The sequence below is a fragment of the Xenopus tropicalis genome, chromosome 4 (genome assembly GCF_000004195.4).
Source record: "Xenopus tropicalis strain Nigerian chromosome 4, UCB_Xtro_10.0, whole genome shotgun sequence".
NCBI lineage: Eukaryota > Metazoa > Chordata > Amphibia > Anura > Pipidae > Xenopus > Xenopus tropicalis.
The window spans coordinates 1,263,051-1,289,529 of record NC_030680.2 but is presented as its reverse complement, the minus strand read 5'-3'; the positions used below and the strand labels follow the sequence as shown (position 1 = coordinate 1,289,529).

General features: G+C 47.6%; 1 non-coding gene across 1 annotated transcript; it reads left to right on the top strand.

Moving 5' to 3' along the window:
• The first annotated feature begins 778 nt into the window (after positions 1 to 778).
• On the top strand, positions 779 to 26,426 carry LOC100158538. The gene is made up of 11 exons (XR_097997.5): positions 779 to 1,010; positions 3,497 to 3,844; positions 8,575 to 8,898; positions 10,654 to 10,761; positions 10,991 to 11,449; positions 12,117 to 12,479; positions 14,338 to 14,643; positions 17,742 to 18,053; positions 19,675 to 19,974; positions 20,089 to 20,394; positions 25,026 to 26,426. It is a non-coding gene; the product is annotated as an uncharacterized LOC100158538 (transcript).
• Positions 26,427 to 26,479: the final 53 nt, after the last annotated feature.

Below are 26,479 nucleotides of genomic sequence, written 5' to 3'. Positions count from 1 at the left end.
GTTACATCTCCCTTCTCTCCTTACTATACAGCAGTGGTTCTCAACCTGTGGGTCCCGACCCCTTTGTGGGTGAATAACCCTTTCACACATATTTCTGATGGTCTTAGGAATAATAATAATTTTATGTTTGGGGGTCACCACAACACGAGGAACTGTATCAAAGGGTCGCAGCATTAGGGAGGTTGGGGAGCACTGGTATATAGGGATTATTCCCCTTAGCAACTAGGGGTGTGTAAGTTACATTGCAGTTACTAACACTGATACTCTAGTTACTATGCCTGCGATCACATGACTGTTTGTGTCTCACTCTGACACTCTCGCTACGACTGTCACATGTCACTTAATCAGAGTCTCTCTCAATGACTAATTATTGTGACCTGTTACACAAAGTTGGGCATTTCTTATCTGTTACATATTTAGGGGAATATTTAAGAGCTGATTAATCACCCCCCCCCGGCCAGTCTGTGCTGAACCCCAAAATATCAGCCCCCTGATCTCCCGTTGGTGTGAGTGACACAGAGGGAAGGAATGAGACACCCAGATGCCATTTAGACAGATACTGGTCTATAATAGAACCTGTATTTCCTGTATAATGTGCCCTGTGCCAGTCGCTACTCTGTGTATAGTACAACTGCCCTTCCTACAGGAGGGACCCCTGTATTGCCCCCCACTCCCTGCAGAGCCCATTGGCGCTGGCCCAGTTGCCGGGAATCCTAATAACCCTTTCAGTGCCAGGAATGTGCCTGAGGGCCTGATACAGAGCTCAGAGCCGGGGGTGCTGGGAGTTCCTGTGTCTCGTAGCCCCTCCCCCAACAAACTGAAAGTAAATTCCTGTCTCAGAGCAGAACAGGGAGTCACCGTGACAGAAATATCCTTCCAATAAGGAAATGGCCCCCGTGAGGGCTTTATAACATGAGGGATAAGCCCCCCCCAGGCTGCACTGCCCCTCAGTATGGGGCCCCCCAGCCTCTCCTGGTTCCTACTGATCTCTCTCTCCCTCACAGGAACAGGTAAGATTTTATTTCTACTGATCTGTGTAACCCAGGCCTCTATATTGTGTCTGGGCCGTGTTTATATATTGTACCCAGGGGGCTGTGCCTGGGGCAACGGTGTTTGGGGGGGCGGCCCGCAGGTGCCTATATAACAGGTTTATTTGAAATAACACTGTGCGGCTCTGTATAGTAATACTGAGTATCTAGTGACAGATCTGCCCCAGCTTTATTGGTTATAGAGAGGCCTGGCCCCTCCCAGTCTGGGGCGGGTAACACTGTGCGGCTCTGTATAGTAATACTGAGTATCTAGTGAAAGATCTGCCCCAGCTTTATTGGTTATAGAGAGGCCTGGCCCCTCCCAGTCTGGGGCGGGTAACACTGTGCGGCTCTGTATAGTAATACTGAGTATCTAGTGACAGATCTGCCCCAGCTTTATTGGTTATAGAGAGGCCTGGCCCCTCCCAGTCTGGGGCGGGTAACACTGTGCGGCTCTGTATAGTAATACTGAGTATCTAGTGACAGATCTGCCCCAGCTTTATTGGTTATAGAGAGGCCTGGCCCCTCCCAGTCTGGGGCGGGTAACACTGTGCGGCTCTGTATAGTAATACTGAGTATCTAGTGACAGATCTGCCCCAGCTTTATTGGTTATAGAGAGGCCTGGCCCCTCCCAGTCTGGGGCGGGTAACACTGTGCGGCTCTGTATAGTAATACTGAGTATCTAGTGACAGATCTGCCCCAGCTTTATTGGTTATAGAGAGGCCCGGCCCCTCCCAGTCTGGGGCGGGTAACACTGTGCGGCTCTGTATAGTAATACTGAGTATCTAGTGACAGATCTGCCCCAGCTTTATTGGTTATAGAGAGGCCTGGCCCCTCCCAGTCTGGGGCGGGTAACACTGTGTGGCTCTGTATAGTAATACTGAGTATCTAGTGACAGATCTGCCCCAGCTTTATTGGGTATAGAGAGGCCTGGCCCCTCCCAGTCTGGGGCGGGTAACACTGTGCGGCTCTGTATAGTAATACTGAGTATCTAGTGACAGATCTGCCCCAGCTTTATTGGTTATAGAGAGGCCTGGCCCCTCCCAGTCTGGGGCGGGTAACACTGCGGCTCTGTATAGTAATACTGAGTATCTAGTGACAGATCTGCCCCAGCTTTATTGATTATAGAGAGGCCTGGCCCCTCCCAGTCTGGGGTGGGTAACACTGTGCGGCTCTGTATAGTAATACTGAGTATCTAGTGACAGATCTGCCCCAGCTTTATTGGTTATAGAGAGGCCTGGCCCCTCCCAGTCTGGGGCGGGTAACACTGTGCGGCTCTGTATAGTAATAATGAGTATCTAGTGACAGATCTGCCCCAGCTTTATTGGTTATAGAGAGGCCTGGCCCCTCCCAGTCTGGGGTGGGTAACACTGTGCGGCTCTGTATAGTAATACTGAGTATCTAGTGACAGATCTGCCCCAGCTTTATTGGTTATAGACAGGCCTGGCCCCTCCCAGTCTGGGGCGGGTAACACTGTGCGGCTCTGTATAGTAATACTGAGTATCTAGTGACAGGCATCTGATACACTGTGACAGTTACAGTAACAGACCCCCCAGTTGTACAGTTATAATAACAAACACTAATACTTGTGTAAAACTGTGACACTGACCCCGTTGTGCTGTTTCCTCTGCAGATTTTGTAACACTAACGGGAAACTCCACCCAAAAATTTTTTAATTTGCTAAAAAAATAGAAAATGTAGAAATAAGAAACTTTTCATTTACAAAATGTCAATAAAGTGCTGAATTAAGTGAGTTGTATATGTTATTGAATGTAGGGTTGGGGGGTTACAGTGTGTGGGACAAATAAAAAGAACGTAGATTAAACATTGTAAAAAGAGACAGAAGTTTCAGTCAAAACCTGGGGGTAAAGTTGGGGGTGTAAATCTCATTGGGATTGAAGTGGCACCACATTAAAGTTGCACGCGTTGGTTTATGTGATCCCCAACATGGCACCTCACTGCTATTGGGGTACACACGGACAGGGTCAGACTTGGGGGTGAAGGGCCCACCGGGCTCCTGTCCCAGGGGCCCTGCAGGTGCCCCCAGCCGGGCGCATCCCCTAACCCCCTCGCAGGGGCCCCCCACCCGACGTCCTCCTTCGAGCGCGTAAATTTGACGCATCAGGGGAGGAGTGCTCGGGAGGGGGAGCACCAGCAAGGGTCGGGTCTGGGCCACCAGGGCCAACCAGGATTTTTCCTAGTGTCCCGGCGGCCCAGTCTGACCCTGCACACAGAGCTACAGCTCCACAACTGATCTGGATTCAGACAGCGGGTCTATTTATTTATACATTGCTCCCAGAATGCCACAGCAGCTAAGGGCAAGTTGGACTCCCCCAGTTCATACATATCATTAGGGGACCCCCATTTCACACATTGCCCTGAGCCCAATTTCCGTTTTAGGTCCAAATCATATTGTATTTATAAATCTGTTTAATCTGTACAATATCTTTCCTTTATTTACCCTTTAGATGCTTTGGGGGTCAAAACAAGTGACGTTCCCATTAAATCCCAGAGGAACCAGGAAGCATTTATCCCGTGTACAGTAACGGATTATGGTGCTGGGAGAGTGGATCCAAAGCTTCTCTCTGTCGAGTGGAAACTGAAACCCCTGAATGGAAGTGAAGAACAAGTGTATCTGTATGTGTCTGGGACTCCCACCCCCACCCGGCCCGGATCCTACATATCCAGGGACCTTATAACCGGCAATGTGGGGCTTCACTTACCCCGGGTTCAGTTCACAGATGAAGGAGAATATACCTGCACTGTCATTTATACCCCTAATAAAGCCGTGGGGCACTCTGTCCTGCAGGTGTCAGGTAAGTGGCATTTACCTACTGCCCAGTGAGGGTATAGAGATCCCCAGCAGCACCAGCAGCTTACAACCCCATTTCCAAAAAGTTGGGACACTTAGAAAAATATAAATAAAAAGAAAATGGGGTGATTTGCAGATCAATGATACACTATATTTAAAGGAAATGAAAATGGAATACAAGCTTCATCTCACTGAAATAAGAAACTTCCTAAATATAATCAATTAAAAATTCTTTACCATTTAGGAAAAAATAAAATTACTCATCCCTGCCCTCCTCTCAGCAATCTGTCTCTCTTCATTCTCTCTGCATGCAGGAGTTGGAGTCAGATTTTGATTGACAGTTGGACCTAATGTTTTTGTGCCAGTCGGTTATTTTGTTTGTGCCGGAGTCGGTTCTTTGTTTTTGTGCCCGAGTCAGTTATTTTGTTTGTGCCGAAGTCTGTTATTTGATTTTGTGTCAGAGTCATTTTGTTTGTGCTGGAGTTGGTTATTTGATTTTGTGCCAGAGTCAGTTATTTTGTTTGTGCCGGAGTCTGTTATTTGATTTTGTAACGGAGTCCATTATTTTGTTTGTGCCGGAGTCAGTAATTTTGTTTGTGCCAGAGTCGGTTATTTTGTTTGTGCCAGAGTCGGTTATTTTGTTTGTGCCGGAGTCAGTAATTTTGTTTGTGCCAGAGTCGGTTATTTTGTTTGTGCCGGAGTCGGTTATTTGATTTTGTGCCAGAGTCCATTATTTTGTTTGTGCCGGAGCCAGATATTTGATTTTGTGCCAGAGTCGGTTATTGTTTGTGCTGGAGTTGGTTATTTGATTTTGTGCCAGAGTCAGTTATTTTGTTTGTGCTGGAGTCAGTTATTTGATTTTGTGCCAGAGTCAGTTATTTTGTTTGTGCTGCAGTTGGTTATTTGATTTTGTGCCCGAGTCAGTTATTTTGTTTGTGCTGGAGTCGGTTATTTGATTTTGTGCCAGAGTCAGTTATTTTGTTTGTGCTGGAGTCGGTTATTTGATTTTGTGCCAGAGTCAGTTATTTTGTTTGTGCTGCAGTTGGTTATTTGATTTTGTGCCAGAGTCAGTTATTTTGTTTGTGCTGGAGTCAGTTATTTGATTTTGTGCCCGAGTCAGTTATTTTGTTTGTGCTGGAGTCAGTTATTTGATTTTGTGCCCGAGTCAGTTATTTTGTTTGTTCTGCAGTTGGATATTTGATTTTGTGCCAGAGTTAGTTATTTTGTTTGTGCTGGAGTCAGTTATTTGATTTTGTGCCAGAGTCAGTTATTTTGTTTGTGCTGGAGTCAGTTATTTGATTTTGTGCCCGAGTCAGTTATTTTGTTTGTGCTGGAGTCAGTTATTTGATTTTGTGCCCGAGTCAGTTATTTTGTTTGTGCTGGAGTCAGTTATTTGATTTTGTGCCCGAGTCAGTTATTTTGTTTGTTCTGCAGTTGGATATTTGATTTTGTGCCAGAGTCAGTTATTTTGTTTGTGCTGCAGTTGGTTATTTGATTTTGTGCCAGAGTCAGTTATTTTGTTTGTGCTGCAGTTGGTTATTTGATTTTGTGCCCGAGTCAGTTATTTTGTTTGTGCTGGAGTCAGTTATTTGATTTTGTGCCCGAGTCAGTTATTTTGTTTGTGCTGGAGTCAGTTATTTGATTTTGTGCCCGAGTCAGTTATTTTGTTTGTTCTGCAGTTGGATATTTGATTTTGTGCCAGAGTCAGTTATTTTGTTTGTGCTGCAGTTGGTTATTTGATTTTGTGCCAGAGTCAGTTATTTTGTTTGTGCTGCAGTTGGTTATTTGATTTTGTGCCCGAGTCAGTTATTTTGTTTGTGCCGGAGTCAGTTATTTGATTTTGTGCCCGAGTCAGTTATTTTGTTTGTGCTGGAGTCAGTTATTTGATTTTGTGCCAGAGTCAGTTATTTTGTTTGTGCTGCAGTTGGTTATTTGATTTTGTGCCAGAGTCAGTTATTTTGTTTGTGCCGGAGTCAGTTATTTGATTTTGTGCCCGAGTCAGTTATTTTGTTTGTGCTGGAGTCAGTTATTTGATTTTGTGCCCGAGTCAGTTATTTTGTTTGTGCTGGAGTCAGTTATTTGATTTTGTGCCAGAGTCAGTTATTTTGTTTGTGCTGCAGTTGGTTATTTCATTTTGTGCCAGAGTTAGTTATTTTGTTTGTGCCGTAGTCAGTTATTTGATTTTGTGCCTGAGTCAGTTATTTTGTTTGTGCCGGAGTCAGTTATTTGATTTTGTGCCAGAGTCAGTTATTTTGTTTGTGCCGGAGTCAGTTATTTGATTTTGTGCCCGAGTCAGTTATTTGTTTGTGCCGGAGTCAGTTATTTGATTTTGTGCCAGAGTTAGTTATTTTGTTTGTGCCGTAGTCAGTTATTTGATTTTGTGCCTGAGTCAGTTATTTTGTTTGTGCCGGAGTCAGTTATTTGATTTTGTGCCCGAGTCAGTTATTTTGTTTGTGCTGCAGTTGGTTATTTGATTTTGTGCCAGAGTCAGTTATTTTGTTTGTGCTGCAGTTGGTTATTTGATTTTGTGCCAGAGTCAGTTATTTTGTTTGTGCCGGAGTCAGTTATTTGATTTTGTGCCCGAGTCAGTTATTTGATTTTGTGCCAGAGTCAGTTTTTTGTTTGAGCCGGAGTCAGTTATTTGATTTTGTGCCAGAGTTAGTTATTTTGTTTGTGCCGGAGTCAGTTATTTGATTTTGTGCCTGAGTCAGTTATTATGTTTGTGCTGGAGTCAGTTATTTGATTTTGTGCCCGAGTCAGTTATTTTGTTTGTGCTGGAGTCAGTTATTTGATTTTGTGCCCGAGTCAGTTATTTTGTTTGTGCTGGAGTCAGTTATTTGATTTTGTGCCAGAGTCAGTTATTTTGTTTGTGCTGCAGTTGGTTATTTCATTTTGTGCCAGAGTTAGTTATTTTGTTTGTGCCGTAGTCAGTTATTTGATTTTGTGCCTGAGTCAGTTATTTTGTTTGTGCCGGAGTCAGTTATTTGATTTTGTGCCAGAGTCAGTTATTTTGTTTGTGCCGGAGTCAGTTATTTGATTTTGTGCCCGAGTCAGTTATTTGTTTGTGCCGGAGTCAGTTATTTGATTTTGTGCCAGAGTTAGTTATTTTGTTTGTGCCGTAGTCAGTTATTTGATTTTGTGCCTGAGTCAGTTATTTTGTTTGTGCCGGAGTCAGTTATTTGATTTTGTGCCAGAGTCAGTTATTTTGTTTGTGCCGGAGTCAGTTATTTGATTTTGTGCCCGAGTCAGTTATTTTGTTTGTGCTGGAGTCAGTTATTTGATTTTGTGCCCGAGTCAGTTATTTTGTTTGTGCTGCAGTTGGTTATTTGATTTTGTGCCAGAGTCAGTTATTTTGTTTGTGCTGCAGTTGGTTATTTGATTTTGTGCCAGAGTCAGTTATTTTGTTTGTGCCGGAGTCAGTTATTCGATTTTGTGCCCGAGTCAGTTATTTTGTTTGTGCTGGAGTCAGTTATTTGATTTTGTGCCCGAGTCAGTTATTTTGTTTGTGCTGCAGTTGGTTATTTGATTTTGTGCCAGAGTCAGTTATTTTGTTTGTGCTGCAGTTGGTTATTTGATTTTGTGCCAGAGTCAGTTATTTTGTTTGTGCCGGAGTCAGTTATTTGATTTTGTGCCCGAGTCAGTTATTTGATTTTGTGCCAGAGTCAGTTTTTTGTTTGAGCCGGAGTCAGTTATTTGATTTTGTGCCAGAGTTAGTTATTTTGTTTGTGCCGGAGTCAGTTATTTGATTTTGTGCCTGAGTCAGTTATTATGTTTGTGCTGGAGTCAGTTATTTGATTTTGTGCCAGAGTCAGTTATTTTGTTTGTGCCGGAATCGGTAATTTTGTTTGTGCCGGAGTCAGTTATTTGATTTTATGCTAGAGTCAGTTATTTTGTTTGTGTGAAAGTGTGATGTACTCACACTTTCAAACTAACCGGCTCTGATGGAAATCCTGTTTCTCTATGTGCAGGATTTGTGATGGAGTCAGTTATTTGTTCTTTGTTTTTAATGACGGGAAAAATGCCATAATTATCTTTATATGTAAGGTACCAGCAAGGGGCCTGACACAGGGAATCAGCATTCTCATTGGTCACTTCTTCTGCATTTATCATGACATTATTTATCAGTAGAATTCTTATTGGTGAATTTTCTTGCATCTATAATTATGGTTTTTGGCAACTTCTATAGCAAAACTAGGGGGCGCAGTGGGGCAGCATCATGGCTGGGTTTATATCCCCTTTAAATTATTCCATTCTTTTTTTATTTACATTTTACTCAGTGTCCGAACATTTTTGGAAACAGGGTGACACAAAGGGAATAAAACCCTGGGTTCCTGGGTGTGATGGGAAGAAATAATCACTCCCCGCTCTTTTTGAGCCTTTTAACCAATCAGCCGCTTGTGACATGACAAGTTCTGTTCAGTAGTAGCCCCCTGGGGATCCCACCCATACAAAGAGTAAATATGAACAGAACCCAATGTTTCCGTGGGGCTGATTGGTACCTTTCCGGACTCTTCCCTAAAACTCAGACTGTTCCCTGAACACAGAATTCCATGGGTGGAACAGGGACACCTAGAACCTTTCATAGAACTCAGTGTTATCTTTGGTTCCCCATCGCCCCCAGACTTCTCCCCTCTCCCAATTCACACAAAATTTTCCAAGATTTCTGTATTTTATTCTCTTACTCAAGTACTAGCCGGACTGGGAACGACTCTGTGTTTCTTTGGCTTTTTACAGTGCAACCAACTGTCAGTTTGCAATATACTGATCTCAGCATCCTTCTTGAGACGGAGAAGACAGTTCAATGCACAATCGGTGGGTTTTACCCCAAAGATATAAAAATAAAGTGGGTGAAACGGCTCAGTGAGACCAACTGCATCTCGCTGGATAAGGAAAGCTGCACGGGGGAAACGTCTGGGAATGAGGACGGGACATTCAATGTTACAAGTCACCTAACGATAAAGCCTTCCCTGGAGGATGATGGGAGAAGGTATTTGTGTGTCATTGAGCACCGCTCCCTGGATACAGAACTGAAATTGGGGTTCACTCTCTCAGTAACAGGTCAGTTCTGATACAGAACAGCACTCACTGCCTTATGTCTTTGTTTATTGGAAGTTGGAAATCGGGCAATGGGGGGTGCAGTTGTCGGACAGTGGGGGGGCAGAAGTCGGACAGTAGGGGTGCAGTAGTCGGACAGTGGGGGTCCAGTAGTCGGACAGTGGGGGGGCAGTAGTCGGACAGTGGGGGGCAGTAGTCGGACATTGGGGGTGCAGTAGTCCAACATTGGGGGTGCAGTAGTCGGACAGTGGGGGTGCAGTAGTCGGACAGTGGGGGGGCAGTAGTCGGACATTGGGGGTGCAGTAGTCCAACATTGGGGGGGCAGTAGTCGGACAGTGGGGGGTGCAGTAGTCGGACAGTGGGGGTGCAGTAGTCGGACAGTGGGGGTGCAGTAGTCGGACAGTGGGGGTGCAGTAGTCGGACAGTGGGGGTGCAGTAGTCGGACAGTGGGGGTCCAGTAGTCGGACAGTGGGGGTCCAGTAGTTGGACAGTGGGGGTACAGTAGTTGGACAGTGGGGGGTGCAGTAGTTGGACAGTGGGGGTGCAGTAGTCGGACAGTGGGGGGGCAGTAGTCGGACAGTGGGGGTGCAGTAGTTGGACAGTGGGGGTGCAGTAGTTGGACAGTGGGGGTGCAGTAGTCGGACAGTGGGGGTGCAGTAGTCGGACAGTGGGGGGGCAGTAGTCGGACAGTGGGGGTGCAGTAGTTGGACAGTGGGGGTGCAGTAGTTGGACAGTGGGGGTGCAGTAGTCGGACAGTGGGGGTGCAGTAGTCGGACAGTGGGGGTGCAGTAGTCAGACAGTGGGGGTGCAGTAGTCGGACAGTGGGGGTGCAGTAGTCGGACAGTGGGGGGGCAGTAGTCGGACAGTGGGGGTGCAGTAGTCGGACAGTGGGGGTGCAGTAGTCGGACAGTGGGGGTGCAGTAGTCGGACAGTGGGGGTGCAGTAGTCGGACAGTGGGGGTGCAGTAGTCAGACAGTGGGGGTGCAGTAGTTGGACAGTGGGGGGGCAATAGTCAGACAGTTTGCCTCCTTATGGAACCAATAAAAGCCCCCAGCATTTCTCTGTTCTAGCCCAGTGCAGCGCCTCCTGCTGGGCCTATATAACCATGCGTTTCCCTATGGAAGTGCAATGAGGAGGAAACTAAATAACAATATGTTAATCATATAATCTCTGCACATTCTGTTCCCAACCAAATACAGACAAGAACCGGTCTGTTAGAATTATTATTGGGGGGAACTACACTCTATCATTACTTTTCCTCATTTAATGGGAAACTCTCTATACAATATTATGGGCACAGCCAAAGTGCCCATAGAACATCATAAATGTGTGGGGGGTTATTGCCCCATTTTTAGAACTTTGGATTCCATATGTTTATTACAGAATAGAGCAGCGTCTCCTAAACCCAGACGGGGGCTCATAGGGAGCCCAATACTGTAGCTCTGCTTCCTGTGCCATTCTCCTGTGTATCTAGTTACAGTTTAGCCAAAGCCTCACACATTATGTATCTTGTGTCTGCCCCAATCTAGGGACGTACTTGCTAATGGGAGATTGTGGGGAAGGAAAACGTGTTGTTAGGTGATAAGAAAACAAGAAAATACCAGAAGCAATGGGTTAATATAAATATATATATATAAACAAATATATAAAAAAAAATATATATATATATGGTTAAGTTGAAATGTGAATGAGAAATAGTGATGTGACGCTGATACAGAACACAGTGATGGGATTAATGGTTATTTTATGTCCTTACAGAGCCCCCCCCTGAAGATAAGACGACTGCCCCAGTTGTGATTACAGTATGCGTTTTACTAATAACTCTAGGTCTCTGTTACTTTCTCTACTTGAAATTCCTAAAGAAAGGTAAGAGAAATAAAGTCTAATCCTTCCTACAATTTGGGGGGTTCTATAAACTGTACCCTGATCCTGCACCCCTGTTAATTGGCCGCTCACCTCAGGCCCCTTGTGTCACGGCAGTAGGGGCCCTGTACCTATATAGGGGGGACACATACAGGGACGTGCCATTCCCTACTTACCCACAAGGGTACATTTCCCATTAACCTGTCAGAATAAAATATTTGTTACTTTACAGAACCCCCCAAACTCTCTCCCATTACCGGAGCGGAACATTTGGTGCATATGAACGAGGCGACTCTCTCCTGCCAGATCTCTGGTTTCCGACCCAAACCCATCAGAATTACATTGTGTTTGCAAAGAAAAGGGGGAGAAGTGATGGAAATTTACTCCTGGGATTCTGAGGCCCAAACGGACCATTCTATAAAGAGAAAGGAACTGTCTGTGCCTATTGAGTTGGAGAGAGAAGGGTTAGTGGGTAACGGGGAGACTAATCTGCCCCCAACTCAGAGGGCGCTGCGAGTGGAAATGGTTCCTCTGATAAAAACAAGTAAAAAGCACATTTCCAACTGTCAGTGCACAATCCGTATAACCCCCGACATAGAGGAAGATGATGGGGCAGAACTGACTGTGAGGGTCACTCACTCTGCCCTGAGGGGCCCCATCTCTGTGTCCTGTCGGCTGAAGGTGAATGGAGGTAAGTGGGTTTTATCTTGTTTTTTGACTTTTATTCTCTTCTGTTTTGCTATTCAGGAGACAGAGCATCTTCTTCTTCCCACAATCCTTTCTTTTTGTTTTCCCTTTGTGCACAATATCAGTTATTATCAGTTACTATCGGTTACTATCGGTTACTATCGGTTACTATCGGTTACTATCGGTTACTATCGGTTACTATCGGTTACTATCGGTTACTATGAAAGACAGGTATAATACATTGTGTGGGCAAAGGGAGCTCCCACCAAGTGGTCAGTCCCAGTCGGACTGGTGCAATGTAGAGAGACAGACACTGAGGGTAAATGACATGGAGTTTGTCGATGATTATATTTAGAAAGTTCCTAATTTCTATGAGAAATATTAAATTAAAGGGAAACTAATATCAGCTACATGGGAGTAATACATCTTCCTATAGTGTTGGGGTTTGTAGTCCAGCAACAGCTGAGTAACGTTTGGTTGAGTCGTGCTCCCCCCAACCAACCCACCCCCCCCCCGCACCCACCAAAGCCTGGGGATTTCTAAGGTGCATGATGGGAGAGTCAGACATACATAGGATTGCTAGTGTTTCTTATTTTCATCTTTATTTATTAGTTTCCTGACTTCTTATAGAAATGATCCTTCTTACTAATCATCACATTTTCTTTCTATAGTCCCCCCCACAATATCAGATATTGTACCCCCGCTCCGAATCCTCAATGAAGAACCCGTGACTCTGACCTGCCCCATCAATGGGTTCAAGCCGAAGCCGCTCTCTGTTACTTGGCTGAAAGTGGATTCGGGGGGTCGGGAAACAGAACTTCTGAGCTGGGATCGGGGTTCAACCGACATCCGTGATCCCAAATATTCCCATCAGATGCTGGAGACTGAACATGGAGAGCATTCTAATGCTTTTATAAGTGTTTTGGCAATGAAACCAACTGTAAAAGAAGATCATGGGGCAAAATATATCTGTAGAACCTACCATTATGCAACTGGTTCCCGGGCAGACAAAACCATGGAAATGCTGGTTTCAGGTATTTATATTTATAGTTATCCAATGGTATAGGGGGGCCAGTGGGGTCCCTGACTGATGTACAATATATGTGTGAGATACAGATCATTATCCCCAAGGTTTGGGGGTGCAGGAGTATAGGGGGGCCAGGGGGGTCCCTGACTGATATACAATATCAATATATGTGTGAGATACAGATCATTATCCCCAAGGTTTGGGGGTGCAGGAGTATAGGGGGGCCAGGGGGGTCCCTGACTGATATACAATATCAATATATGTGTGAGATACAGATCATTATCCCCAAGGTTTGGGGGTGCAGGAGTATAGGGGGGCCAGTGGGGTCCCTGACTGATGTACAATATATGTGTGAGATACAGATCATTATCCCCAAGGTTTGGGGGTGCAGGAGTATAGGGGGGCCAGTGGGGTCCCTGACTGATGTACAATATATGTGTGAGATACAGATCATTATCCCCAAGGTTTGGGGGTACAGGAGTATAGGGGGGCAAGTGGGGCCCCTGACTGATGTACAATATATGTGTGAGATACAGATCATTATCCCCAAGGTTTGGGGGTGCAGGAGTATAGGGGGGCAGTGGGGTCCCTGACTGATGTACAATATCAATATATGTGTGAGATACAGATCATTATCCCCAAGGTTTGGGGGTGCAGGAGTATAGGGGGGCCAGGGGGGTCCCTGACTGATATACAATATCAATATATGTGTGAGATACAGATCATTATCCCCAAGGTTTGGGGGTGCAGGAGTATAGGGGGGCCAGGGGGGTCCCTGACTGATATACAATATCAATATATGTGTGAGATACAGATCATTATCCCCAAGGTTTGGGGGTGCAGGAGTATAGGGGGGCCAGGGGGGTCCCTGACTGATATACAATATCAATATATGTGTGAGATACAGATCATTATCCCCAAGGTTTGGGGGTGCAGGAGTATAGGGGGGCCAGTGGGGTCCCTGACTGATGTACAATATATGTGTGAGATACAGATCATTATCCCCAAGGTTTGGGGGTGCAGGAGTATAGGGGGGCCAGTGGGGTCCCTGACTGATGTACAATATATGTGTGAGATACAGATCATTATCCCCAAGGTTTGGGGGTGCAGGAGTATAGGGGGGCCAGTGGGGTCCCTGACTGATGTACAATATATGTGTGAGATACAGATCATTATCCCCAAGGTTTGGGGGTACAGGAGTATAGGGGGGCAAGTGGGGCCCCTGACTGATGTACAATATATGTGTGAGATACAGATCATTATCCCCAAGGTTTGGGGGTGCAGGAGTATAGGGGGGCCAGTGGGGTCCCTGACTGATGTACAATATATGTGTGAGATACAGATCATTATCCCCAAGGTTTGGGGGTACAGGAGTATAGGGGGGCCAGTGGGGTCCCTGACTGATGTACAATGTCAATATATCTCCAGAGCCAGCGACTGCTTTAAAATGCAAAAGAATCCCCCAATGAGAATCCCAGCTGATGTGAGTAAATCCGGCTCCCTGTTCTCTGTTCCTGCAATTGGAGTTGGGAGCAATAAGCACAGTTTCCCAGCACTGAACAAGTCTGTCCCTTTATCCCCATGTCTGATTCCTGTGCCATATAATGACGGGAAAATGCCATCATTATCTCTATATGTAAGGTACCAGCAAGGGGCCTGACACAGGGAATCAGCATTCTCATTGGTCACTTCTTCTGCATCTATAATGAACCTATTTATCAGTAGAATTCTCATTGGAGAATTTCCTTGCATCTATAATAATGTTTTTCAGCAACTTCTATAGCAACACTAGGGGGCGCAGTGGGGCAGCATCATGACTCAAACGTTTAGTTTTTCTAATCAACATTTTATATTCGTATATTTAGCTGCCCCAGAGTTGGGCCCCATACAGAAATCCCCAGAGATTCTATACGTTGGGGAGGAGATGACGTTATCCTGCAGAATCCATTCCTTCCACCCAGAACCCCTGGGAGTTCGCTGGTATAAGGGGGATGAGTTCTTGGCATCAAGCACTGATCAAGCCCACCGGGGCGACAGTCACCTGTTAGACTGTACCAGCCGTGCCACATACAGACCCAGTGTGAGGGACATTGGGAAGAGCTTCCGGTGTGAGGTCTCTCATGAGAGTCTCCAACATCCTAAATGTGTTTCATGGGAACTGAAACATCTGGGTAAGTAGCACCGGGTCCCTTTCATCTTATGTTTATATTCTGCTACAGGGGCTGGTATAGAAAAGATGTAGTGTTTAAAGGGAAACTATTATGGAAGCAAATGTTTAATATGAGTGATACTCAGAGTTCCCTGTATAACTCAGCCTGCAGCCTTGTGCCTTTATATGGGGGGCACAGAACCCCTCAGTGACTGCTAATATCCTTATCATTTACAGTAGGGGGTACATTATCCCTTATAATACATGAGTGATACTCAGAGTTCCCTGTATAACTCAGCCTGCAGCCTTGTGCCTTTATATGGGGGGCACAGAACCCCTCAGTGACTGCTAATATCCTTATCATTTACAGTAGGGGGTACATTACCCCTTATAATACATGAGTGATACTCAGAGTTCCCTGTATAACTCAGCCTGCAGCCTTGTGCCTTTATATGGGGGGCACAGAACCCCTCAGTGACTGCTAATATCCTTATCATTTACAGTAGGGGGTACATTATCCCTTATAATACATGAGTGATACTCAGAGTTCCCTGTATAACTCAGCCTGCAGCCTTGTGCCTTTATATGGGGGGCACAGAACCCCTCAGTGACTGCTAATATCCTTATCATTTACAGTAGGGGGTACATTATCCCTTATAATACATGAGTGATACTCAGAGTTCCCTGTATAACTCAGCCTGCAGCCTTGTGCCTTTATATGGGGGGCACAGAACCCCTCAGTGACTGCTAATATCCTTATCATTTACAGTAGGGGGTACATTACCCCTTATAATACATGAGTGATACTCAGAGTTCCCTGTATAACTCAGCCTGCAGCCTTGTGCCTTTATATGGGGGGCACAGAACCCCTCAGTGACTGCTAATATCCTTATCATTTACAGTAGGGGGTACATTATCCCTTATAATACATGAGTGATACTCAGAGTTCCCTGTATAACTCAGCCTGCAGCCTTGTGCCTTTATATGGGGGGCACAGAACCCCTCAGTGACTGCTAATATCCTTATCATTTACAGTAGGGGGTACATTATCCCTTATAATACATGAGTGATACTCAGAGTTCCCTGTATAACTCAGCCTGCAGCCTTGTGCCTTTATATGGGGGGCACAGAACCCCTCAGTGACTGCTAATATCCTTATCATTTACAGTAGGGGGTACATTACCCCTTATAATACATGAGTGATACTCAGAGTTCCCTGTATAACTCAGCCTGCAGCCTTGTGCCTTTATATGGGGGGCACAGAACCCCTCAGTGACTGCTAATATCCTTATCATTTACAGTAGGGGGTACATTATCCCTTATAATACATGAGTGATACTCAGAGTTCCCTGTATAACTCAGCCTGCAGCCTTGTGCCTTTATATGGGGGGCACAGAACCCCTCAGTGACTGCTAATATCCTTATCATTTACAGTAGGGGGTACATTATCCCTTATAATACATGAGTGATACTCAGAGTTCCCTGTATAACTCAGCCTGCAGCCTTGTGCCTTTATATGGGGGGCACAGAACCCCTCAGTGACTGCTAATATCCTTATCATTTACAGTAGGGGGTACATTATCCCTTATAATACATGAGTGATACTCAGAGTTCCCTGTATAACTCAGCCTGCAGCCTTGTGCCTTTATATGGGGGGCACAGAACCCCTCAGTGACTGCTAATATCCTTATCATTTACAGTAGGGGGTACAGTATCCCTTATAATACATGAGTGATACTCAGAGTTCCCTGTATAACTCAGCCTGCAGCCTTGTGCCTTTATATGGGCACAGAACCCCTCAGTGACTGCTAATATCCTTATCATTTACAGTAGGGGATACATTACCCCTTATAATACATGAGTGATACTCAGAGTTCCCTGTATAACTCAGCCTGCAGCCTTGTGCCTTTATATGGGGGGCACAGAACCCCTCAGTGACTGCTAATATCCTTATCATTTACAGAAGGGGATACATTACCCCTTATAATACATGAGTGATACTCAGAGTTCCCTGTATAACTCAGCCTGCAGCCTTGTGCCTTTATATGGGGGGCACAGAACCCCTCAGTGACTGCTAATATCCTTATCATTTACAGTAGGGGGTACATTATCCCTTATAATACATGAGTGATACTCAGAGTTCCCTGTATAACTCAGCCTGCAGCCTTGTGCCTTTATATGGGGGGCACAGAACCCCTCAGTGACTGCTAATATCCTTATCATTTACAGTAGGGGGTACATTATCCCTTATAATACATGAGTGATACTCAGAGTTCCCTGTATAACTCAGCCTGCAGCCTTGTGCCTTTATATGGGGGGCACAGAACCCCTCAGTGACTGCTAATATCCTTATCATTTACAGTAGGGGGTACATTATCCCTTATAATACATGAGTGATACTCAGAGTTCCCTGTATAACTCAGCCTGCAGCCTTGTGCCTTTATATGGGGGGCACAGAACCCCTCAGTGACTGCTAATATCCTTATCATTTACAGTAGGGGGTACATTATCCCTTATAATACATGAGTGATACTCAGAGTTCCCTGTATAACTCAGCCTGCAGCCTTGTGCCTTTATATGGGGGGCACAGAACCCCTCAGTGACTGCTAATATCCTTATCATTTACAGTAGGGGGTACATTATCCCTTATAATACATGAGTGATACTCAGAGTTCCCTGTATAACTCAGCCTGCAGCCTTGTGCCTTTATATGGGGGGCACAGAACCCCTCAGTGACTGCTAATATCCTTATCATTTACAGTAGGGGGTACATTATCCCTTATAATACATGAGTGATACTCAGAGTTCCCTGTATAACTCAGCCTGCAGCCTTGTGCCTTTATATGGGGGGCACAGAACCCCTCAGTGACTGCTAATATCCTTATCATTTACAGTAGGGGGTACATTATCCCTTATAATACATGAGTGATACTCAGAGTTCCCTGTATAACTCAGCCTGCAGCCTTGTGCCTTTATATGGGGGGCACAGAACCCCTCAGTGACTGCTAATATCCTTATCATTTACAGTAGGGGGTACATTATCCCTTATAATACATGAGTGATACTCAGAGGCCTGTGCCTATATACTGTATAACGCTGGTGCTTGTGTTTATATTACAGTAAGTGAGCCAAGGGTAAGTGCCATAAAGTGTCACCCTGAGGCCCCTGAGTGCAACCAACCTGCAACATTATCCTGCGCTATAGAGAATTATTATCCTAAAGACCTCAAAATCCGATGGTATCGGGGGCTGGAAGTCATCTCTTCTCATAATGATACAGAGACCAAGGAAGACCCCCCCGGATCAGGACTTTTTTCCAAAATGACAGAAATACATCTCACCCCCACCCTTAGTGACCACGGCACAGAATTCCACATGGAGATAATTCACAACATGAAAATCACCAAAAAGACATTTTGTTTGCAATTTAAAGGTATTTATTTAGCGATTCCGGTGCAGTTACAGTGGCAGTTAGATGGCCTGGGGCAGAATGTTAGGGCAAAGCTACACAGGAGGTTTCCATGGCCGATGTGGGGTGTTAGAGTGAAGATAAGAAGAGAAAGGGGGTGTCAGGGGGAGTTAAGGGGAAGATAAGAAGAGAAAGGGGTGTCAGGGGGAGTTAAGGGGAAGATAAGAAGAGAAAGGGGGTGTCAGGGGGAGTTAAGGGGAAGATAAGAAGAGAAAGGGGGTGTCAGGGGGAGTTAAGGGGAAGATAAGAAGAGAAAGGGGGTGTCAGGGGGAGTTAAGGGGAAGATAAGAAGAGAAAAGGGGGTGTCAGGGGGGGTTAAGATGAAGATAAGAAGAGAAAGGGGGTGTCAGGGGGAGTTAAGGGGAAGATAAGAAGAGAAAGGGGGTGTCAGGCGTAGTTAAGGGGAAGATAAGAAGAGAAAGGGGGTGTCAGGGGGAGTTAAGGGGAAGATAAGAAGAGAAAGGGGGTGTCAGGCGTAGTTAAGGGGAAGATAAGAAGAGAAAGGGGGTGTCAGGGGGAGTTAAGGGGAAGATAAGGAGAGAAAGGGGGTGTCAGGGGGAGTTAAGGGGAAGATAAGAAGAGAAAGGGGGTGTCAGGGGGAGTTAAGGGGAAGATAAGAAGAGAAAGGGGGTGTCAGGGGGGGTTAAGATGAAGATAAGAAGAGAAAGGGGGTGTCAGGGGGGGTTAAGGGGAAGATAAGAAGAGAAAGGGGGTGTCAGGGGGGGTTAAGGGAAGATAAGGAGAGAAAGGGGGTGTCAGGGGGAGTTAAGGGGAAGATAAGAAGAGAAAGGGGGTGTCAGGGGGAGTTAAGGGGAGATAAGGAGAGAAAGGGGGTGTCAGGGGGAGTTAAGGGGAAGATAAGAAGAGAAAGGGGGTGTCAGGGGGAGTTAAGGGGAAGATAAGAAGAGAAAGGGGGTGTCAGGGGGAGTTAAGGGGAAGATAAGAAGAGAAAGGGGGTGTCAGGGGAGTTAAGGGAAGATAAGAAGAGAAAGGGGGTGTCAGGGAGAGTTAAGGGGAAGATAAGAAGAGAAAGGGGGTGTCAGGGGGAGTTAAGGGGAAGATAAGAAGAGAAAGGGGGTGTCAGGGAGAGTTAAGGGGAAGATAAGAAGAGAAAGGGGGTGTCAGGGGGAGTTAAGGGGAAGATAAGAAGAGAAAGGGGGTGTCAGGGGGAGTTAAGGGGAAGATAAGAAGAGAAAGGGGGTGTCAGGGGGAGTTAAGGGAAGATAAGAAGAGAAGGGGGTGTCAGGGGGAGTTAAGGGAAGATAAGAAGAGAAAGGGGGTGTCAGGGGGAGTTAAGGGGAAGATAAGAAGAGAAAGGGGGTGTCAGGGGGAGTTAAGGGGAAGATAAGAAGAGAAAGGGGGTGTCAGGGGGAGTTAAGGGGAAGATAAGAAGAGAAAGGGGGTGTCAGGGGGAGTTAAGAGGGTATCAGGGAAGGAGTGGGCGGGACTAATGAAAGGACAGCCCACCTTCTCATATTGTTCTCAGTTCAGGGGGGCTGCAGATTTAAGAGCCGTCAGTAATTAGTAACAGGATTACAAAATTAAAAACACATTTTTTGTATTTCACTTAAAATCTTTATTTTAGGGTTCCCTGAAGTTAAAGATATAACTTGCAATAAGTACCCCCCAAAATATGGAGAAGCCCTAACCCTAAGCTGCGAGGTGATTGGATGCAGCGCCCGAGACATCACAGCGGAATGGCGAGAGGGCAATAATCCCATAAGGGGGCAGATGAGAGCAGAACCCCAAACAGACAGAGATTCAGTCACATTCCTCCTCACACTGACGCCCACAGCAGAGCATTATGGGAAATTACTCACCTGCCTGATAAAGCACAAGGACCTACCTCAGCCCATTAAGAAGAATATTTCTCTGAAGCTGCCGGGTAAGTGCCCCCAGGTTGGCAGATAGTTTTGGGTTGAGAACCAATATATATATTTACCCCCTTTCTCTTCTCATCTTCCCCTTAAATCCCCCTTATATTTACCTTCTCTTCCAGATGTGCCGCCCACCCTATCAGAGATCACGGCCTCCCCAGGGGAACCAATAATCAACAGGGAAACCACCCTCAGTGTAACCATCTCTGGCTTCTCCCAGAAGAACCTCCAAGTCCGATGGTACAATTCCTTCATGCCCCTCACTGCAAATATCCAGACCACCGAGCCACGGATTGGGGGGGACCGGTTATATTGCTGCACCAGCAGCGTCACTTACACCCCAAAAACATCGGATACGGGAATGTCTATTCGCTGCGAAGTCATCGCCAACAGGGAGACCCGGGAGCGACGGTACCAGTTGCCTATAGGTAAGATGTCCTACTAAGGTATGGAATTACAGCTGCCCATGCCCCTCTTTGCTTTGGGCAAATAAATACAAATAATTAGGGGTTCGGATATGGTCGGCAGCCCCCACAGTGACCAAATCATGAGCAAGAATATTCTGCCAGGTAGGAAGGAGGCGCCATTTTCCTTTTTCTCCAGTGGCGACACACGTGGCTTTCCCATAGGGGCTGAACCCCCCCGAGAGCTCTAGAGCATTGGGGTACCAGGAAATAAATGCACCTCTTGGCCCAGTTCACCAGTGTCAGACTGTGGGTTCTGACTCACAAATTCTGGTGCAGTGGAGCTGGAATTGGTTCAGGAACCTTTTGTTCTTTCTGTTTATTTGTAATCATAATGTGTTCCTGGTCCAATCAGCAAAGTGTTTTTCCCTCTTCTCCTCACTCAACATCCTTATTCTATTTCTCCACTTTGTTGGGTTGAGTTATTGGCCCTTTTCTGAAAACCTGGTGAGACATTCCTGGGTCCCTTTATATATACCCTTTACTGAGAGACATACCCGGGTCCCCCTGATAGAGTGACATACCCAGGTCCCCCCTCCAATAGAGTGACATACCCGGGTCCCCCCGATAGAGTGACATACCCAGGTCCCCCCAATAGAGTGACATACCCGGGTACCCCCAATAGAGTGACATACCCAGGTCCCCCCCCAATAGAGTGACATACCTGGGTCCCCCCAATAGAGTGACATACCCAGGTCCCCCCAATAGAGTGACATACCCGGGTCCCCCCGATAGAGTGACATACCCAGGTCCCCCAATAGAGTGACATACCCGGGTACCCCCAATAGAGTGACATACCCAGGTCCCCCCCCAATAGAGTGACATACCTGGGTCCCCCCAATAGAGTGACATACCCAGGTCCCCCCAATAGAGTGACATACCCGGGTCCCCCCGATAGAGTGACATACCCAGGTCCCCCCAATAGAGTGACATACCCGGGTACCCCCAATAGAGTGACATACCCAGGTCCCCCCCCAATAGAGTGACATACCTGGGTCCCCCCCCAATAGAGTGACATACCTGGGTCCCCCCTCCAATAGAGTGACATACCTGGGTCCCCCCCAATAGAGTGACATACCCAGGTCCCCCCAATAGAGTGACATACCTGGGTCCCCCCCCCCAATAGAGTGACATACCTGGGTCCCCCCAATAGAGTGACATACCTGGGCCCCCCCCCAATAGAGTGACATACCCAGGTCCCCCCTCCAATAGAGTGACATACCCAGGTCCCCCCTCCAATAGAGTGACATACCTGGGTCCCCCCCAATAGAGTGGCATACCCGGGTCCCCCCTCCAATAGAGTGACATACCCGGGTCCCCCCAATAGAGTGACATACCTGGGTCCCCCCAATAGAGTGACATACCCAGGTCCCCCCAATAGAGTGACATACCCAGGTCCCCCCCAATAGAGTGACATACCTGGGTCCCCCCCCCAATAGAGTGACATACCTGGGCCCCCCCCCAATAGAGTGACATACCTGGGTCCCCCCCCAATAGAGTGACATACCTGGGTCCCCCCTCCAATAGAGTGACATACCTGGGTCCCCCCCCAATAGAGTGACATACCCAGGTCCCCCCAATAGAGTGACATACCCAGGTCCCCCCAATAGAGTGACATACCCAGGTCCCCCCCAATAGAGTGACATACCTGGGTCCCCCCCCAATAGAGTGACATACCTGGGCCCCCCCCCAATAGAGTGACATACCTGGGTCCCCCCCCAATAGAGTGACATACCTGGGGTCCCCCCTCCAATAGAGTGACATACCTGGGTCCCCCCCCCCAATAGAGTGACATACCTGGGTCCCCCCAATAGAGTGACATACCTGGCCCCCCCCAATAGAGTGACATACCCAGGTCCCCCCTCCAATAGAGTGACATACCCAGGTCCCCCCTCCAATAGAGTGACATACCTGGGTCCCCCCCAATAGAGTGACATACCCGGGTCCCCCCTCCAATAGAGTGACATACCTGGGTCCCCCCAATAGAGTGACATACCCAGGTCCCCCCAATAGAGTGACATACCCAGGTCCCCCCAATTAGAGTGACATACCTGGGTCCCCCCAATAGAGTGACATACCTGGGTCCCCCCCCAATAGAGTGACATACCCAGGTCCCCCAATAGAGTGACATACCCAGGTCCCCCCCAATAGAGTGACATACCTGGGTCCCCCCAATAGAGTGACATACCTGGGTCCCCCCAATAGAGTGACATACCCAGGTCCCCCCCAATAGAGTGACATACCTGGTCCCCCTCCAATAGAGTGACATACCTGGGTCTCCCCTCCAATAGAGTGACATACCTGGGTCCCCCCCCCCAATAGAGTGACATACCCAGGTCCCCCCAATAGAGTGACATACCTGGGTCCCCCCCCAATAGAGTGACATACCTGGGTCCCCCCCCAATAGAGTGACATACCTGGGTCCCCCCTCCAATAGAGTGACATACCTGGGTCCCCCCCCAATAGAGTGACATACCCAGGTCCCCCCTCCAATAGAGTGACATACCTGGGTCCCCCCCCCCCAATAGAGTGACATACCTGGGTCCCCCCAATAGAGTGACATACCCAGGTCCCCCCTCCAATAGAGTGACATACCCAGGTCCCCCCTCCAATAGAGTGACATACCTGGGTCCCCCCCCATAGAGTGACATACCCGGGTCCCCCCTCCAATAGAGTGACATACCTGGGTCCCCCCAATAGAGTGACATACCCAGGTCCCCCCAATAGAGTGACATACCCAGGTCCCCCCCAATAGAGTGACATACCTGGGTCCCCCCAATAGAGTGACATACCCGGGTCCCCCAATAGAGTGACATACCCAGGTCCCCCCAATAGAGTGACATACCCAGGTCCCCCCCAATAGAGTGACATACCTGGGTCCCCCCAATAGAGTGACATACCCGGGTCCCCCCCAATAGAGTGACATACCCAGGTCCCCCCAATAGAGTGACATACCTGGGTCCCCCCAATAGAGTGACATACCTGGGTCCCCCCAATAGAGTGACATACCCGGGTCCCCCCCAATAGAGTGACATACCTGGGTCCCCCCAATAGAGTGACATACCTGGGTCCCCCCATAGAGTGACATACCTGGGTCCCCCCAATAGAGTGACATACCTGGGTCCCCCCAATAGAGTGACATACCTGGGTCCCCCCAATAGAGTGACATACCTGGGTCCCCCCAATAGAGTGACATACCTGGGTCCCCCCAATAGAGTGACATACCCGGGTCCCCCCCAATAGAGTGACATACCCTGGGTCCCCCCAATAGAGTGACATACCTGGGTCCCCCCAATAGAGTGACATACCCGGGTCCCCCCCAATAGAGTGACATACCCAGGTCCCCCCAATAGAGTGACATACCAGTCCCCCAAGGTGACATACCCGGTCCCCCCAATAGAGTGACATACCTGGGTCCCCCCAATAGAGTGACATACCCGGGTCCCCCCAATAGAGTGACATACCCAGGTCCCCCAATAGAGTGACATACCCAGGTCCCCCCAATAGAGTGACATACCTGGGTCCCCCCAATAGAGTGACATTACCCCGGTCCCCCCCAATAGAGTGACATACCTGGGTCCCCCCAATAGAGTTGACATACCTTGGGTCCCCCCAATAGAGTGACATACCTGGGTCCCCCCAATAGAGTGACATACCTGGGTCCCCCCAATAGAGTGACATACCTGGGTCCCCCCAATAGAGTGACATACCTGGGTCCCCCCAATAGAGTGACATACCTGGGTCCCCCCAATAGAGTGACATACCCTGGGTCCCCCCCCAATAGAGTGACCATACCTGGGTCCCCCCAATAGAGTGACATACCTGGGTCCCCCCAATAGAGTGACATACCTGGGTCCCCCCAATAGAGTGACATACCCGGGTCCCCCCCAATAGAGTGACATACCTGGGTCCCCCCAATAGAGTGACATACCTGGGTCCCCCCCAATAGAGTGACATACCTGGGTCCCCCCAATAGAGTGGGACATACCTGGGTCCCCCCAATAGAGTGACATACCTGGGTCCCCCCAATAGAGTGACATACCTGGGTCCCCCCAATAGAGTGACATACCTGGGTCCCCCCAATAGAGTGACATACCTGGGTCCCCCCAATAGAGTGACATACCTGGGTCCCCCCAATAGAGTGACATACCTGGGTCCCCCCAATAGAGTGACATACCTGGGTACCCCCATGCAGTTGCAGAGAAATTGACAGATGTGTAAGATCTTTGCTGCTACCTACTGCTCACATAGGAACCAGCTCTTCTGGATTCCAAGGAACTGGTTCCACTGGAGTCTGTTGAAGTCAGAATTTCTCTCAGTTTCATTGCTTTTCTACAAGTTTTGTCCCATTAACTCTGCAGCTGTTCCTATGGGGTATCAGTCAGTAACACTGGGGATAATGAGAATTAAATGCCAGGTCATCCCACTGCTGCTAAACCCTATACCTGACACAACAACACTTGGCCTAGTGGTGGGATCCATCTGTTGTTGAGTTGTACCATAGTCTCTTACCCCTATCAGCCTACAGTATGGAGAATATATTACTTTTGTATTATCCCAACTCACATTCACTATTGTGTCTCCCTACATTGCAGCATCAGGAGATGAAGGGGATGGAAGGAACCAGCCAAAAGCAGCTTCAGGAGATCAGTTGGATGGAAGGAACCAGCCAGAAATAGGAGAGATTGAGTGTGTGACCCCCCCCAGCCCCAGGGAGGGAGAGGCCGTTACCCTTCAGTGCATCATTAGAGGGCAAGATGTGGAACATGGAGACTTCTCCTGGAGTGACGGGATGTTCCCCATTGATGAAAGCCAAATAGACAACTCCAACCTCCCTGATGGCTCCGGCTGTATCTCCAGGGTCACCTTCACTCCTGATGATGGGCAAATCAGATTTGAGGCCACGTTTAACTTAGTAACCACGGAGAGAACTTACCAACTCCCATGGGTATGAGATTTGTTATGGGCTACTGGGGATATCTACCTGCACCAAACGTAGCAGTGTCTCAGCCCAGAAGATCTGTCTAGGTGCCAGTACAAGTGCCACCTATCAGTGTAGGTTGAAACGTGGCTGGTGTGAGGGACAGGCGAGTTCCCTTATGGTATTAGATTGTGTGCTCACCTGGTCAGTATGTTGTGGCACTGACAGAAGAAAAGCTGAAATCTGCTTCTGATCACATGACTTGCCAAGTGGTAAATGTAAAGAGACTACAGGTCAGAGGGCCACCCAATGAGTCCTACCCAATGAATCTCCCACTCAGTGAGTCTTCCACCCAATGAGTCTCCCACACAATGAGTCTCCCACCCAATGCATCTCCCACCCAATGAGTCCTACTCAATGAGTCTCCCACACAATGAGTCTCCCACCCAATGAGTCTCCCACACAATGAGTCTCCCACCCAATGAGTCCCACTCAATGCATCTCCCACTCAATGCATCTCCCACCCAATGAGTCCCACTCAATGCATCTCCCACCCAATGAGTCCTACTCAATGAGTCTCCCACCCAATGAGTCTCCCACCCAATGAGTCCCACTCAATGCATCTCCCACCCAATAAGTCCTACTCAATGAGTCTCCCACTCAATGCATCTTCCACCCAATGAGTCTCCCACACAATGAGTCTCCCACACAATGAGTCTCCCAACCAATGAGTCCCACTCAATGCATCTCCCACCCAATGAGTCCTACTTAATGAGTCTCCCACCCAATGAGTCTCCCACTCAATGAGTCCCCCACCCGATGAGTCTCTCACCCAATGCATCTCTCACCAAATGAGTCCCCCACCCAATGAGTCTCCCACCCAATGAGTCCCACTCAATGAGTCTCCCACCCAATGAGTCCCACCCAATGAGTCTCCCACCCAATGAGTCCCACTCAATGAGTCCCCCACTGTGTTACTGTTCATATAAACGAGGTAACAGGAAGTAACCAATGAACTGTCAGGAAGAATTCTAAGATCCTGTTGCAAAAGCTGCAGAACTTGGTGCTATAAATATCCCCCCCCCCCTCCAGGTAAAGCGGTGGGGTTCTACCCAGAAACATTTCAGG